Genomic DNA, 13,349 nt, shown 5'->3' on the forward strand with positions numbered 1-13,349 from the left:
CGACTGACACTTCATGATAGTGAAAAATTATAAAACTAATTTATATTTTAGAAGATTTTCAAGTAATAAACATTTTCTTACTAGGTTTAAAGCTTTCTTCCTTAGATTTTGAGCTGAAGTTATAGTTTCCTGTAGCGCAATTATCTGCAGTCGTTACTAATAAGTAACGTTTTTCACTAAAAATTACTTAAAGAAAATAAATCTCGCAAATTAAAATAAAGACGCTAATCATTTTTTCATACGAAATTTGTCGATAGCTACCATGTTGTTAAAAGTAGATAGTATCAGGAAATTGCCCCTAGACAATACAAGATAATATTTAACTTAGCTTTAATTCAAATACAGTGAGGATAATAATACTATGTCAAGTACTTTTTCCATGAAATTTAAATAGGCTTAATCATTAGCGGTTTTGTTCTGTCTAAAACAGTTTACTTACTAATAATGGCCAGAAGTACACAACTTATTTCATTTAACATATAAAATTAACAAATTGAAAGAATTTGGTGATATAGCTCTTGTTATTCATTTATTTAAAATAAATGTGTATTACTGAAATTTAATTTAATGTCAGTAACGAAAGCAGATATTTCATAAAATACATATTTGTATGCAGTAATACGAAATCAAAACCAAATAACACGACATCCAAAACTCAAATATCAAGTCCCATCAAATCTCAATCAAGTGGATCAAACAAAATTGATTTGATTCAAGAAATTGTATCAAACATATGCGACCTGCAATGATCGTGTCTTATTGAACAACAGTAAAAAGCTATTCATATTCAATGTTGTGTATCAAGAAAGAACTAATATAAAAATATGTATCTAGACAAAATGACTTTTGATACGAATGAGATATTCAATAAGCCATATACAATGTCTGATTTAGATTCTATGATTTGTTTTAATTTTTTTTAAACTCGTTATTACCCCAATGCTGGGCAAGGGTCTCGTAACAATTTAAGGGAGTTTTAGGCATGAGACCACCACGCTGGTCAAGTGCGGAGACTTAGCATGCTTTTAAGAAATACGTTAATCAATTTTAAGGCATGCTAGGTTTCATCACGATGTTTTTCTACACCGTTTTAGCAAGTGATAATTATTTCTGTGTATTGTCTCGATTACGAACTGTCAACACTTACGTGGCTCATGATATTTTGATAATATGTATTAGACATAATTAAATATTAAAATACTACTAAGTACACATAAAAAAAATATACTAAAATACGGCTTCGCAATTTTTCCAAACAGTTTTTTTACTACATGAGGGGTCTATAAAATCACAATTAAATCCGAAAAGAATAATGGAGCCATAATTGCAGCAAAAAATAAACTTGCAAGAGGGATCGGCGGAGAAAAGGAAAAAGAACCAATTTGGTCAAATGATCTTAAAATCTTATTTCCTTGGGACGGTTCAGTTTTTAGAAAGCACGAATAATTATGGTATAATAAAAAATGTCATAAAGATTTTGGAAAAGGAAAAGAGTTTTGGCGTTGCAAATTAGTTTCTGGTGAGTTATATTGCTATACCATTTATTTCCTATAATATGTCCAATACCTTAGAAGAGTAGCAAGCACACTTTTTTATTACTTTCTGCAACCGGCTAGCCACCGACAAATAAGGTTCACCCTTGTTTGGTATAACAACGTTTTGTCGAAAATCGCTCCGGCGAATTTTAGTTACAATAAAGTCATTACGTATAATTATTCATTTGACCGAATAATTAATTGGCAGATTTTTATTTAGCATATTTATTTCTTTGAAATAATGTCATTTGACCGAATTTTCAAAAGTACTAGTTTTATTTAAACGAATGTTTTACTCAACTAATAATGATTTAGTCGAAAGATCGTATCGAATATTAAGTTCATTATTAATTCGTTTCCTTTCATCTATAATATAAAAATAAGTCGGGTTTTCCTTCCTGACGCTATAACTCCAGAACGCACGAACCGATTGCCATAAGTAATTCTGCGTTCTGTGTCGCGTATAGTGATTTAGCATATTTAGCAACAAATGGATTGACTTGTTTTACATAATTATTTGAAAATACAGTGTATTTTAAATGGAGAACCTAGTGCAAAACAGAAAAAGATTTGTACTAAGAAGGATGTCAACATTGAGACCATATTACGTAATTTTGAAACTTACACAGAATTAGATTTACTTAAAGCGATCGCATTTAATTTAAGATTAGTCTAAGGGTTTTCTTTTTCAAAATAAATATTTTGCAAATATTTACAATGTTTTATTTTCTGCATTACATTACACCAATTGAATATTCGATAAAATACATGTTATACCACCTGAACATTACATTAAATGAACATTATACCTTTTGATCAATAGCGCAAATGTTGTTATCGCAAATAAATATTCGATGAAATGAAAATTATGTTAATCGATATTATACAAATTGATTATTTTCTTAAACGTTGTTCGAATTAGTAACATTACATCAAAAGTTGTTATACCAAACAAGGGTGAACCGACAAATAATGTATAAGAAACTGATCAGCGCCCCTTGCGAATGCCGTAGAGAGTATTATTAAGTAGATTTTAAAGTCCTGCGTCTAGTGTTTCTTAAGAAGCTTTTTTATTCGATAGTTCTGATTGTAAGAAACTGCTTTACTTGAGCTGCGATAACCAGTCAACTAATAAATGTGCTTAAATACTTCTAAATACATACTTAGAGACCCATTTACATTAATTACGGTTTCAAACTCTTTAATAGATGATAAAGTAGCCGTTAAATAACGATATACCCAACACTTAATAGTAATTTACGCTTAATGATATAACATGGCATAATAGAAGTTTATTAGAATACATTTACATAGTCATAAGTCCTAATAAACTACATAATCTTTCCTTTGGGAAAAATAATTCTAAAATTGTTTGATAACTAAAAATTTTACAACTGAAATTTACAAAGCAGACGTGCCAATTAGGATATTTCGTTATGAGTTTTTAAAATTATAATTAAGAAATCAAAAGCACATTGTCAACGAAATCATGATAGCGTAAAATAAAAAACTTTATACTGTATAGAAGGAGGAAACAGGAGCACTCCTTAAAGGGACTGATGCTAATTTATTGCCACCTACAAGAATTTACGGGCGAGAAGCGTGAAACTGGGTAATTTGTCTTTTGGTTAATATCCGACCGCCGAGTTCTGCTCTAATTGAATTAGCCAAGCTATTATTCTGGTGGAATAGAGACAAATACAATTATTTCGGACACTGATGAGCTAGTAGTTTATTAGTGAGATTTTAAAGACAGTTAAATTTACCGTCTGGAATAAGTACTGTAGAAACTAGTCTGAGATAGAAACTGCGTGACTGGTTCAATTAATGTTTTAATTAGAGAAGCGGTTTTCTACTAGGCTATCGAAAAAGTTAGTATAAAACTATTATCAGGTGTCGCGGGAACTATTTTCTCAAAATATTCGATAGTGCCGAATGTAACAATACTGAACTATACTATATTAACTACTATTGAATCATCGTTCCGTCAACCGTCGTATGTCTGACAGTCAATCTTCCATTTCTTACGTAACCCACTAAAACCAAATTATATAATTGATTTACTAGTAAATAGTAAATATTCATTCATATTGGTAAAAACCATACTATTAAATACAATAAAAACCTTTAGCAATTTCCACAAGATCACATGTTGAGAAATTAATTATACTTTTCGATAAACAAGCCACATATCGTGGGACATTATAACCAAATTATAACGAACCCAATAATTCAGTCGATCAAAGAGTAAATTTAAATTTAATAAATAAATATTTGTAACGAAAACCTTCAGAAGCAAATTAAAACACAATTATAAAGTTATGAAAATATTTATAGCAGTATTGAAACAAATTCGGGAATGACATTAAAATGATTAAACAAATATTCGTTGTTAACGTCACCCTGATTGTTAATTTGTGTATTGGTTTCACAGTATCCGGCTTATAAGCTCTGGATTAAATTTAATTTATTTTCAATACAGTTTTAAAGTGTAGGATTATTGGACATTTATTTGACCCGGCTTTGGTAGATAGTACTATTATGAAATTTGGACTAGCTATTGTGTGACTAACACTGATCACGAATTTTATTTTTAGAATAACATTTTTCTAGATTTTACGGCACTTAATAATTAAAAATAATGTACACAAAAATTTCCCTTTATCTATTGGTGAACGGCAAGAAAATTTGATCTTACCATAGCGCGTGATCAAATTTTCATGCCATTTTCGTCATTTTCGTGTTGGTCAAATATTCAGGTAACCATATCCTGTAATTTCTTTGCTCAAACAATATCAATAGGTGATAGAGCAAAGTTACAAAAACAATCTATATAGAACAAAAATATTGGCTCAAAAAACACCAACCACATTCATATTTGAGTAAAACCAGAAATAAAACTAAATCAAACAAAAGTTGAACGTAAAAACACCTTTCTTTATTCATCGATACTCGTGTACAGTTTCAGTTTATTTTATTACGCAGATGCGATTTCAGCATTCATGAATCTAAATGTTCTTTTCTATTATTGCCTACAGTTTCGTTCGTTGGCAACCTGTATTTTTCGAAATAGACTCAAAGTGAGACTCGGTTTAGAGCAGTTTTTTTGTAAATGGAAAGGAGTTTGGGCTGTCTGATTTAAATAGTGACTGCTCTATTTAAATCGATTTGCAGTTGACTTCTTTAGTTTTTTTTGTGATATACCTTTAGTCTTATGTACTTAGATGATGCGCTAAATAGTTTTATTCCAAAATAAATCTACTGCCCAGTGTAGTGTCGGTTTTATGTATTTACTAGCGTTAACCTGCTACCCATTAGCGTAAGAAGTGTTGTTTTGAAAGACCCTCTTTCTTAGATTATTATTTTTAGTACCTACTATGCTTATTACCAAAGATGAAAGACATTGACTGGTAGCCAACGTAATTATTTTACTGTTACTAAGTCTTCTTTTTGTCATCGATATAATACAAATCTATATTCTAAAGCAACTAAACCTAGATACAAATACATTGAGTACTAAAGTTTGACAACTACTTCGACCCGATTCACCTCAATAAAACAGACAAGCAATTTGTCTAAACAATTACCTATTTATTTATCGGTTGCGACTTGATAACATCGCTTGATAGCAAAGGGTTAAATTAGATTGTACATAGTTACAATATATATTGGACATAGTTTTAATACTCGTTTTATTCCTATAGGTAATTACTGTTTCATTAGATACTGTTATATAGATGAGAGATAATTATTGAAACTGAATTAAATAAGAATTATATTTGTGCGTGTTCGGGTAAAGTTACATACATTGTATAATAACTAAAAAATAAATAATTTTTGTACGTTTTGCATTTTCCACGACCGACGTTTCAATTAGATTGTATTATTTTAAAAAGACAACTCTCGCACTTAGAATTGCTCTTTTGTCGTGTAATTATGTACAAACAACGGACGCAAAGTACAATCACACTCGGAACAATTATTTGTGGATCGCACCAATAATTGTTCCGAGTGGGATTCACACCCACGACCTCCCGATGCAATTATAGCGGCGGGGTGACCTAAACCACTGCTCCAAGGAGGCAGTCAAAGTCAAGTCAATATCAGAAAAGTAAAAGTAGAAGTCACTCACGCATTTTTATTACAATTTCTCCACAATTACCAAACACGTACTTCAAGCACTGTGAACCTCAACAACTAGGCACACTTTTAACACCTTCTAAACCCATTATACGCACAACCGATGTTCCCAAACGCTCGATAATTTTCCCATTTGTATCCAAAACGGGCCGTCTACTAAATTAACTGGAATTGATCACCGATTCTTACACATTACGTTAATCTTCAGAGATAAAGTTAAGTTCGGGGGACATTAAAGCTTGCACGGTTGAGCTTCTAGTTAAGTAAGAAACAATTGCTTTGATGCTGTCTCAGTAATGGGAAACACTTTAGCAGATATATATCAACAATTTGCCTTGGCACGCACGATACATGTATTTATAAATAAAAATAAATTTAACCCATTTATGTCCCACTGCTGGGCAAGGGTCTCCTCCCAAATGAGGGGAAGTGGTTAGGCCCTATTTCCACCACGCTGGCCAATTGCGGGTTGGAGACTTTGAGTACCTTTAAGAACAATGTCAATGCATGCATCATGATGTTTTCGTTATCCGTTGCAACAGTGATAATTTATTTCTAATACACACATGACTTCGTAGAGTCATTGGTATGTTGCATCGGGTTGCGTGGGAGGTATATTACTTATAATATATGTATTTATTTAGATTATAATAATTCATTCTGAGTATTTCCAAAATAAAATAGCTGTACGAAACAAACCACCGTCAGCTGCATAAGCCTGCGGGTTGATGTCCTAAATTCTGAATTTGTATCGATGCCGTGTTTCTTTCACCCAAGGGCTTTTACCGTCAGACCATGGTATATTTTACGTGTTCTTTTTTTTGCATTTGGTTATTTTATTTTATTATTTAAAGGGAAACTTACAGCTTAGCAGTACGCACAAACTTAAAACATAAAATAAAAATAAATAAAAGTTAAACAACCAAGGGCAAAAAAACAATTATAATTTTGTATGTACGTAGATATCTACTATATACATAGTGACGCGCCTGTTATACCCAAAGGTAAAGGCAGAGGTGTAAACCAACGTTTCGCCATTAGCAATGTAAGTTCCATGAAATAGGACGCAAGCTATTTACAAAGCTTGAACTATACATATTCTCACTTCGTCCGCCACCCGAATTATCCGAAGGAAACGCGTCATTTTCTCGGAGTAAAAAGAAACCTGTGTCTTTTCTAGGGTATCAAAATATCTCCATACTAAATTTCATACCAATGGGTTCAGCAGTTTAGGCGTGATTGAGTAACAGACAGACAGAGTTACTTTCGCAATTATAATATTAGTATGGATAAATTATAAAAGACCAATAGCACTTAACCAAAGCTAGGAATCAAATCCCTCACTTCGTGATCAGCAGTTATACAGTTTATACACCAACGACCTTGCCATAGAGGCAGTCTGTTATTTCAGTTGGTAATATCTATAAAGCAAATATTTATGTTATTTGTTGACTGTTTCTGTGGTTAGTAGAATGGTAATGTATGCGATTGCAGATCACGATATTTTGGCATGCATTCTAGAGAAAGTGCTTTTCTATTTCCTGTTAGAACGTTCTCAATAGAAAGAGTTTTGTTATATGTATGTCCGCTATTTGGCAAACTAGAGATGTTTCTATGCAAGACTAATATATTTTTAAAAATGGCGGCACCGTTTTGGTTTAACCGAAATAAATAAACTGTAATTTTATTTCTTTATTCATTGCATGATGAATCTTGCCTGATATCTTATTTCTTGCATTCTTAGAATATCCCTGTCGCCCTTTCAGTAAATCTTAAGACGACTCCGATGACAGCTCAACCGTTGTTCAAAATTGCAATTCCGAGTATCCCTATTTCGTATTTATTTCAAAAACACTCGAAATCTCATTATGATTATGAGAACGACTAAGAAATACAAAAGTCATTCATCTTCACAAAGCGAAAAAGGGAACGACGCCTATTAATTTTATTATGGCGATAAAATAATAATTCGGTATGATGGCATGACCGGGAATAATATCTTAGAGCGTAAAACAAAAGGTAAGTAATGATGCTCTTTCGGCAATATTGGGGAATTTCGCGAGGTGTGGCTTCTATTATAAGTCCGGGATCCGTGACCATAATTTTATTATGCGGCTAAATTAAATTAGCCAGCGATTTCATTTTTAATCAAGTGGAGTTATAGGTGACCATCGCACATTGTGAGTATTATACATATATCTCCTAATAGGGATTACGGATATTGATTCTTAAACTTCGGTCAATAAGGTTGATTTTTGTTAGGAAATAAGATTCAAAATATCGGGGTGAGGTTAATTGTAATGAAATTCCAGTGGCGTTTTTGTAATGGTTAATTGTAGATGCTCCTACTTTGAGATGGTGACCCAGAAAGGAATAGATAAGACTGTTTTTCGATAGAATCGATAGTATTCTTCGTTAAAGCTACGATGTAGAGACAAATTATCTTGGGACTAATCAGGTTCTTAATTAATTTAGTCGCTCCTTTAAGATAGTGCTGAGAGACGGTTAGGAATCTGAGCTGGGTTTTAGTTTGTCGCTCAATCAATTGTAGTTGTTACAGATTTGCCGATCTTTTCTGTAACGTTTGAATATCGATGAAATTGAGAAACAAAATGTAACTAGGATAGTTTTTGCTTTAGTAGGTTCAATTAGATTAAAATACTTCTTACAACCTATATTTCACACTCATTTTGAGAAAAATAACTTTTCAAATAATTAATAGACTTAATTCTTAAGTGTGATAGTGACACTTTTATCGTGATCGGTATAACATCGGTAAAACACTGGTATTCAGCTGCATCCGGTGAGACTGGAAGCCGACTCCAACATAGTTTGGAAAAAAGGCTAAGCCATACAATACAGTTTATACTCCAAAGAAATTAAGCTCTACACACACATTGAAACTGGTATAAATACTAAGTGATCGATTGACCAACACATGCGACACGGCAATAACAAGAAAATTTATCTTTTCCCATAAAATTTAACCACACCTCTATTGGGCCCATGTTTTCCGAAAACAATATAAGGTCATTAAATCCCCTAAAAATACCCTAACACGCCATGGGCCAATAACTAATATATCATAGGGGCCAATAAGTGGCCGGTGTGTTCGATAAATGATACCAAACGCCTGTTATTGCCTAGCCCAGGTGTTAAGCATTAGCCCTCTTTGAAATATTAGGTAAATCCCTTCAAGGGACCGTTACAGTATTGTTTTGAAATGTTCGCAATTTTCTATTAATATTTCAAGCTTGTACAATTTAGTTTTGATTTTTATTCTTCGTGCGGTCACACATGTAAAATAATAACGTGATGAATACATATGATCAAATTATTTTGACAGATTTTATCTGTGATTTCATAGAAAAACGTATTCTATACGTTACAACATGTTAATGAACTTAATAGACCTATTCCTTATTTTCAATTTCGATTTCGATTGAGTTACAAAATATACAGACTCGCTTTTATATTTCTATACAGCTCTTAACTTAAAATTTCTCGGATGAAATAACAAAAAATAACAACATTGACGTGCGTAGCTTGCGTAGGTTGAATCTAGACGTAGAAATATTTAGGTTTCATCAAAGAAACTTAGGGTGTAACCTTTCTGAATATAAAAATGAAAATCATATCATAATTCTGAGAAGAAAAATGTCTTAGGACTATGTGAATTGACAGAAAAGTTTGCGGAAAAAGGAACAGAGGTATTTGACACCTCACGGTTGAATAGATATTAGGTCAAAATGTATGAAAATCTATTTGCGGTGAATCTGATATTCTTATTTGAAGAGTTAGGGTCGCAGACGGCCAGTAGGGTTAATGACCTTAGTGTTAAATACAGAAGCAGGTGGCTGTATCGTTTTAAAAGGAGGTCGGGCATAGGACAGATATTCTGAGAAACACCTTAGTTGGTTTAAGTGGTCCGATTCTTATTTTAATACGGACTAATGTAGAATAGGTATGTTATGTTTTGTCTAGATGCCTAGTTTACCTACAATTTCATCAGAAATTAAATACCATCTTTAAACCAGCTGTAATTGCCTGCTGCAGTTTATGACTTAGTCATTAATTGGTCTTTTGCGTAGTTTGATTAATGTATATTTTAAAGTTAATTAAATAATATTTTCTTCGATTTCCGATGGAAAATATTTACAGCTCTAGATTACAATATGTATAGTTTAGACGAGATCGTTTCAATAATATGTATTATGTATGTCTATCGAAATTATTCAACAATATGTTACACATTAACAACACAGTTTACCTCCCTACAATTTTTTATACTGTCTGTTCATTTCAAAAGCATAGTACCCACATGCTTTACAAATGCCCCACCATGCATGTTTCATCAAAGCGTGCCACACAATATTGTATGCAGCCGTTTCATCATGTCAACATGCCTGTCACCATTTTATTTGCGACGTAACTTTGTTATCGGTTTTCAGCGGTGAAAAAGTGAATGTACTATTGTAGACCAGGTTTAAATTGTAATTTTAATGGGTATTTATTTTGTGTGATGTAGTTTGTTTGAATGAACGAGTAGTTCATAAAAAGGAAATAGTTTGTATGAATCATTAGGAATTGATAGTGCGTTTTAGATTATTCTTTCATAATCTAAGAATAGAAACAACAAACAGTCCTATATATCCAGTGATAGAAACAGGCAAATATTCAAAAGAAAATATTGGCAATCTTGGTAACTATGATGATATATTGAGCTGGGTGATTATTTTTCTATTAGTAGTATTATTTTATCCAAAAATACTGAATTTACCAGAAACTGCCATCTATACTAATATAATAAAGCTGAAGAGTTTGTTTGTTTGTTTGTTTGTTTGTTTGAACGCGCTAATCTCAGGAACTACTGATCCGATTTGAAAAATTCTTTCAGTGTTAGATAGCCCATTTATCGAGGAAGGTTATAGGCTATATAACATCACGCTACGACCAATAGGAGCGGAGTAGCAACGAGAAATGTTACAAAAACGGGAAAAATTATGACGCATTCTCTCTTATGTGACGCAAGCGAAGTTGCGCGGGTCAGCTAGTTAATTATAAATCTACAACCGAAAAAATAGAGGGGAGCTATATTTAAAACAAAATCTGACGCTTAAACGCGTTCGGACTTTTTTGACAAAACGAAAAGAAATCATTAACGAAAGAGACGAGGCGAAGTGTAATAAAACACTTGGCGTTGACTGACGAAAATCACTACGACATCCATATATAAACTGTTGGAATTTTTGAGTTGTTCCTTAATGAGTCGAAACACCTGCGACATAAAATAGGGCTGCTAAATAGAAGAGAAGATCAGGTTTGTCCCGGAATTCCCATGTCTGATAAAGAGACTTTAATGTCACGGACTACTTTTCTTTTATGCAAAATATCTGCGCGATTCCCACGCCTTTGCAGATGGTATCTAAGCCGTTTAAACAAAAGGATGGCTGTTATGTAAGTAGAAGTTACCTTTTCATTAATACCTACTACATAGTTACCTTTTCAATAATATACTCACCATCATGCCATTTGAGTCTTTCATTATATTGTTAGGAAAATAATGCGAGCAAGCATAGCACTAGGTGCAGGTCTAACTGGTTGTGATTGCAGGCTGTCCACAAGACCCAGGGACTGTCCTGGAAATATGTCTGAACCAGGCAACCCTACATAGAATTGATGTAGAAAACTTAACGGTTCTGTATGTAAATCATTTCGTTTATTAGAGACATTTATTTTTCGAGATCTATTCAGTTATGTTACTGATAGATTAGAATCTTGTTTGATGGCGTAATAAAGATAATAAAAAAGTTAACATTTAGGAAGAGATTAGGTTTAAATTAGTTGTAGTTTTTACTGCCGCGTTTTCGGAGCTTAAATTTTATTTTTAATTGTTTTTATGTCTTTATGTTGCTTTTTATAGCTGAATAAATTGTGCTGAAATTCATGCGGACGAAGGAAACTATTTTATTATTTTTCTGATTATTATGAAAATGTTTTTAAGTAATGCGCTAAAACCTAAGCTGCTGTATTAGATATGCTAATGTTAGAACTGTATTGACATACTTACCGAGTGCAGTAAAATAATGACATACTGTTAGAGTTTGAAATTGCCTTCTTGGTCTTCATTCGTTCTTAGTGCTATAATATTTATACCCAATTTTTTATCGTAAATACGAATACCGATTAGAATTAGTATTGACGTCTATATTCTTATCAGTATTTGTGTTAAATGCTTATATGCTAGTCCGTAAAATTAATTTAAAAAAATATTAACAACTCTAGTACCACATACACCAACACAAGTCAAATTTAATTTAGCAGTCAAAGCCTTAAGTCATCAATTAAATCAGATTTAGATAACTTACAACTTAGGCCAGTAAATACAAACCTCTAAAGTCTACTCTAAAGCAAGCCATTCATTTCCTGACTAAAAAATCGATGCCATCAACTCGAACTCAACAAGTTTTTCTCGATCCAAATGAAATTCACTGCAGGCAGAAACACTCAAGCTAACCAGCTTAGCCACTTACTGACCTAAATTCAATTCTCGTTTTTAACACTATTAGTTAAAACAGCTTTAACTAAGCGCATAAGGCGAAACCAAGGCCCTAATTTTACTTAAACCACAGTTTAACGGGAGAAGTTAAACGACTGGTAATGGACGCACTTTGAAGGAAATTTTCTGTGCTTAGTTGCTTTGGTGATTAGATCCAATGTTGTACGTTGTGGAGAGAAACGACGCAGGTATAAAGGCGTATTTTGATAATAATATGTATTTTGCCCAATACGAATAAATTTCCTAATAACTAAAAATCTGTACTAATAAAATAAAGCTGAAGAGTTTGTTTGTTTGTTTGTTTGAACGCGCTAATCTCGGGAACTACTGGTCCGATTTGAAAAATTCTTTCAGTGTTAGTTAGTCCGTTTATTGAGGAAGGCTATATTATAGGCTATATATCCTCACGCTACGACCAATAGGAGCAGAGTACCAGTGAAAAATGTTACAAAAACGGGGAAAATTATGATTCTCTTATGTGACGCAAGCGAAGTTGCGCGGGTCAGCTAGTACTTTATATTTTGTACACCTGCATCTCGCTTCACTGCTAACTTCTGACTTAAGAATAAGGCTATAAAATTACGAAGAAAGGGAATAGCTTTGCCTAAGCAAACAGTGCCTTCTGAAGTAAAGAGACGCTCGGTTATAGTGGGAACAAACCACTATGCGGTCACCCATCCTTGGGTTGACCGTGCCCATAGATCGTTTACCGATCAGTGAGCGCAACTGGCTATGAGCACTGTTGGTAGCAACGAAATATTATATTTAAGTAGGATTTATTAATATCGAAATACGTGTGGCGTCGCTAATATTAGTCGTTCGGTTCTTAGTTGTCATGGCTCGTAATACAATATGAGGAAGTACGTACCAAGGATATATTATTATTGTGTTATTTTAGATAGCAGATTGTTTACTCTGATAAGGCTGGGATTACAATGGGTAGATATAAAATGACTTACTTTTTTCATGTTTTTCTTCCTGTGTTGTTTCATTTGGATGATCGAAACTTTTATAATAAGGTCATTTGCAAGTATGCAAGCAGGTACAGGTAACTTCTTGAAAGTAATAATATAGTTTTAAAAATGTAGAATAAACCTGATCTATTGATTGAAATA

The sequence above is a fragment of the Anticarsia gemmatalis genome, chromosome 8 (assembly GCF_050436995.1).
Source record: "Anticarsia gemmatalis isolate Benzon Research Colony breed Stoneville strain chromosome 8, ilAntGemm2 primary, whole genome shotgun sequence".
NCBI classification, from domain to species: Eukaryota; Metazoa; Arthropoda; class Insecta; order Lepidoptera; family Erebidae; genus Anticarsia; species Anticarsia gemmatalis.